This window comes from Eurytemora carolleeae, unplaced genomic scaffold (genome assembly GCF_000591075.1).
Source record: "Eurytemora carolleeae unplaced genomic scaffold, Eaff_2.0 scaffold108, whole genome shotgun sequence".
In the NCBI taxonomy this organism is placed as follows: Eukaryota; Metazoa; Arthropoda; class Copepoda; order Calanoida; family Temoridae; genus Eurytemora; species Eurytemora carolleeae.
Genome location: NW_019396160.1, coordinates 672,629 through 678,053, shown reverse-complemented (window position 1 = coordinate 678,053; position 5,425 = coordinate 672,629).

The window sequence follows — 5,425 nt, the reverse complement described above, 5'->3', positions numbered from 1 at the left end:
TGATCTGAAATTGTGACCAAAGGTTGCCAGCTCTCACGCAAATATCGATCAGAATATGCAAATTACTGCTTTTAAACTTTAGCTAAACACAATTGCATGTATAGATCTATAATGTCCATGTATAGATCTATAATGTGCATGTAATAAATAGGACTACACAAAAGTAGAAGTGAGTCACTCCTGTATGCCGAGTCCATTATCGCCTGATCCAATCAGGGTTCAGTCATGTGTTTGTTGTCTATTCTGAACCAACAGAAACAGTATGGCGGTAACATCTATCTTTCTATCTATCCTATTATCCAATTGGAGTTATGAATCCTTCAATCGGCGCTATCAGTAAATGGAAATATTTACTTCTACTGAAACCATGGTCATGTAGTTAGTGAGATAAAACCAAAGGCCAAAGCGTTCCACTTATAAAAAGTCTGCCTAGTCTTGAACATTTTTAAAAACTTTTCATCGCTCTTAGGATGTCTGTGGATTATATATAAATGTTTTAAAACGTTTTCTTTAACATTTTTTTTCGTAAACAAACCAACAGGTGCCATCTTAGACTTGTTCCTTGAATCAAGAAAAAAAAGTTTTGAAGAAATGTGTTGACAATCATTTTCTGTCAATGTTTGTTTCGCTGCAGGTAGCTCAGGATTTGTTGATTTTTTTCTCGCTGTTGTTATTTAAACTTTTAACGTTTTTTCTTCCCCTTCTCTTCCTCAGACACGTTTTCTTTCATTTCTTCTATTTTCCATCAGTAAATATTTCCATTTAATGATAGCGCCGATTGAAGTATTCGTAACTCTAATTGGATAATGAGATATAAAGAAAGAGAGATGTTACCGCCATACTATTTCTGTTGGTTCAGAATAGACAGCAAACATATGACTGAACCCTGATTGGATCAGGCGCTAATGGACTCAGCATACAGGAGTGTTATAAACCTCACGTTACATCTTTCCAGGCTTCCTATAGATAAACCCCCACCAACCTGGGAACCGGACTAACCAGGGTGAGATGCATTCGGGTTTCTATTTGAATTAAATCATCTTTTGGTCTATAACTCAACAATCTTCATACTTACGATTTGTCTTTTTTCTGTTTCGTTTAAAAAAGTAAAATTTATACATTTCTCCTTGATAAGGACTGAACGAACAGTTAAATCCACGTGCATCGTAACACTAACTCAAATATCTAAATTGCTGTAGCCAACAAAAAAGTAATGAACAGCAAATACAAAAAATCTACAATTAATGGTTTAAAATGGGTTCTGAAGTTGAGACTCACTATACTTTTAAACCAGAACCTCTAGTTTACCGTGCCTCATGGACCTCCTCATTAAGATGTTGAAGATGTTTTAAAAACACAAAACATTTTACTTTATTTATTTAGAGGAAATCAAAGCAAGCTTTACATAAACACCCAGTCAAGGAAATATGTTAAAATATGAAAACTATGAAATCCTATATTTTTGTTTTTCCAGATCTGAGATACGGATTCAAGGAGTTTCAGAATAACTTCTACTGGATCATTTTCACATTATGTCAGTTTAAAGACTTTTTTTTTATAAAAACGGATTATCTATTAAGATATGTTGATGTTTGACTCTTCATATTTTTATACGTACTCTTGTGTTCTTCAATAATTGCATATTGCTTATTGATAAATTAGATATATTAGATAGATTAGGTCTATTTAATATTAGATATATTAGATGGTTTAGATTTATTTAATAAATTTGATTCAGTTTATTTATTAGATATATTTTATATATTTAATCTATTTGATGTGTTAGATTTATTTGATCTATTTGGTGTATTTGACATATATTTTATCTTAGTATTAGATATTTTAGATTTCGGAGATCTATTTGAGATATAAGATGTATTGGATGTTTGAGATTTATTTAAAAAAGATTTATAGTTTATCTATATATTTAATCTTTGGAATATATATGATCTATTTGATCTGTAGTTAGGTTTGTTTTAAAATGATCAAGAACAGCATTATATCAAATTTGAATTTATTTTTAGACGTATGCAATGCCTTTCTTCATAGTTTGTCAAAAAATCTAATCAGGTTTATCAAATATACCAGATGATCAGAATTAGAAAATACCTCTTATCTATGAATTTTAATTAGCTTGAATTTAATGAGATAAATTATTTTCTATATAGATACTGATTAAAAAGATATCTACGATATATCTGTGATATCTAGGATATATTTGTGAAATCTAGGATAGATCTTTGATATCTAGGATAGATCTGTGATCTCCAGAATATATCTATGATATCAGAGTACATTAGTGAAATCTAGGATATTTCTGTGATATCTAGGAAATATCTGTCATATCAGAGTATATTTGTGAAATCTAGGATATTTCTGTGATATCTAGGAAATATCTATCATTTCAGAATACATCTGTGAAATCTAGGATAAATCTCTGTTATTAGGATACATCTTTGATATCTAGGATAGATCTATGATCTCTAGGATATATCTATGTTATCAAAATATATCTGTGACATCTAGGATGTATCTTTGATATCTAGGATACATCTTTGATATCATTATATATCTTAGATATTAGGATATATCTTAGATATCATGATATATCTTAGATATCAGGATATATCTTAGATATCAGGACATATCTGTGATATCTAAGTTATATTTGTGATATTTAGAAATATCTCTGTGATCTCTAGGATACATCTATGTTATTTAGGATATCTGTAAAATCTAGAATATATCTATAATATTTAGGATAATATCTGTAATTTCCATGATATATCTGCGATATCTAGGATATATCTGTGATATCTAGGATATATTTATGATATCTAGGATAGATCTGTGATATCTAGGATACATTTGTGAAATCTAGGATTGATCTGTGATATCTAGGATATCTTGGATATATCTGTGAAATTTAGGATAGATCTGTGATATCTAGGATATATATAGGATATCTAGGATATATCTAGGATATCTAGGATATATCTGTGATATCTAGGATATATCTGTGATATCTAGGATATATCTGTAATATTTAGGATATATCTTTGATATCTATGATTAATTTGTAATATCCTAGATATATCTGTGATATTTAGGACATATTTGTGATATCTAGGATATATTTGTGATACCCAAGATATACCTGTGATATCTAGAATATGTCTAGCATGTTTCTAAGAAATATCTAGGATATCTCCTTAACACGGAATATATCTACATACAGAGACTAGTATTCACCCAAAATAAAAGGTCCCGGGACTCTAGAACCTCGGAGGATGAGTATTATGATGAACCGTCCTCTAGCGTCTATCCTCCGGTCCAGAATCTCTCTTTGGACAAATATATAATATGTGTCTGCGGGCTTGAGTTGTGTTTATATTGGTATACACTTTATATTTTACAGAATACAAAATACAGGATGTGTTAAAATAAAACTTAAAATTAGAATTTCAAACGCTTTTTTTTGTTCATCAGAAAATCTGAAGTTAAGGAATTAAATAATTAGTAAAATATAGAGAAAAACACAATGGAGCCAACTTTGCCAAGATTTTCAAAAATGTTTATAGGTGAACAGGATCACAGTTTACAGCTAAACAGGAACATTTTCCACGGAACACGTTTTCAGCTAAACTGGAACATTTTCCACGGAACACAGTTTACACCTAAACAGGAACATTTCCAATGAACACAGTTTACAACTAAACTTGAACATTTTCCACAAAACACAGTTTACATCTAAACTGGAACATTTTTCACGGAACACAGTTTACAGCTAAACTGGAACATTTTCCACGGAACACAGTTTACAGCTAAACAGGAACATTTTCCACGGAACACAGTTTACAGCTAAACTGGAACATTTTCCACGGAACACATTTTGCAACTAAACTTGAACATTTTCCACGGAACACAGTTTACAGCAAAACTGGAACATTTTTCACGGAACTGCAGTTTACAGCTAAACTGGAACATTTTTCACGGAACACAGTTTACAGCTAAACTGGAACATTTTCCACGGAACACAATTTACAGCTAAACAGGAGCATTTTCCACGGAACACAGTTTACAGCTAAACAGGAGCATTTTCCACGGAACACATTTTACAGCTAAACAGGAACATTTTCCACGGAACACAATGTATAGATAGAAAATTTTCCATAGGACACACTGTATAGCTAAACAGTTGCACGGAATAAAATGTTGTGGTTCGCAAATATGCAGAATAGAAAGAATTTATCGCAGTATAAAATACAATATACTTTAGAGAATGGTAAATAAAGATAATTGCAGTTTGGAATTTGCCGTTTGCAGTTTGCAATATAATAAGCCTCGGGGTCAGAATTGAAGAATTCACGAAAACATTCACAGAACAATTAATTATCTTAATTACAAAAAACTGCAAAGTGATTCAAAATGAGCACGCTTTCACCCAAAGATATATACAAACATTTTGCCAATTACTTCTTTTAAACTGAAACTAGAAACAATCTTTATATATATCTGAAATTTACATGGCTAAGGTTACACAAATATTTTGGAGAGTAAGTGAGTCTTAAAAATGTATGCATAACATTTAAAACTGCCTCCTGGACCTGTATGCATAACATTTATAACTGCCTCATGGACCTGTATGGATGTGTATATTTCTACAAGTATGGGTGTGTCAACAAGCAAAAAAGCATATCTAAACTTATTACAGAAGAGCCTCCTAGAAATTATTACAAATTAGTGTGTTATTTAAAATACCAATAAGTAATCACGTATTACACACATTGAAATCTGAAATTCAGAAAGCTTTCCGTCATCAATGTTTGCTAAATTGTGGAATGCAATTTGATTTTTACCTTTAAGAAACTAAATCTGCAAAATTTATCTTGAGAATTATGAGAGGTTTAAATGCGAAAAACCTAGTTGTATATCGTGTGAATAAATTTTATATAAAAAACTAAAATATCTGAAACTTTATTAGCTTATTTCTGTTTCTGTATCTACCATCATTAACACCCTGTATTTAATTTATCTCTACATAAAAATCCCTCTGATCTCACCCTGCCACAGATCACCTGACAATCTCCTTCCTTCCAATCAACTCCCTACCTATCCAAAAACATATCTTGATATGTGTAACCAATTATATTCAGTATCGTTAATTAACTTCGGGCCAACCACTTAAAACAACCAACCCTGGTTAGGCGGGTCCAAACTGTATAGTAAATTTTGATTGCTTATTTGTAATATCTCATGCTTTGTAGTTGAATAAATATATGAATATGAATAAATGAAATCAAAAGAAAACTATCATTAACGAAATGTAGGAAAAACTTAAGTGCCTGTTGATCTTAGTAAAAGAATATGAACACAAGAACCCATTTTGATTTAATACACTGAGCAGTTTTTACCTTTAACTCCC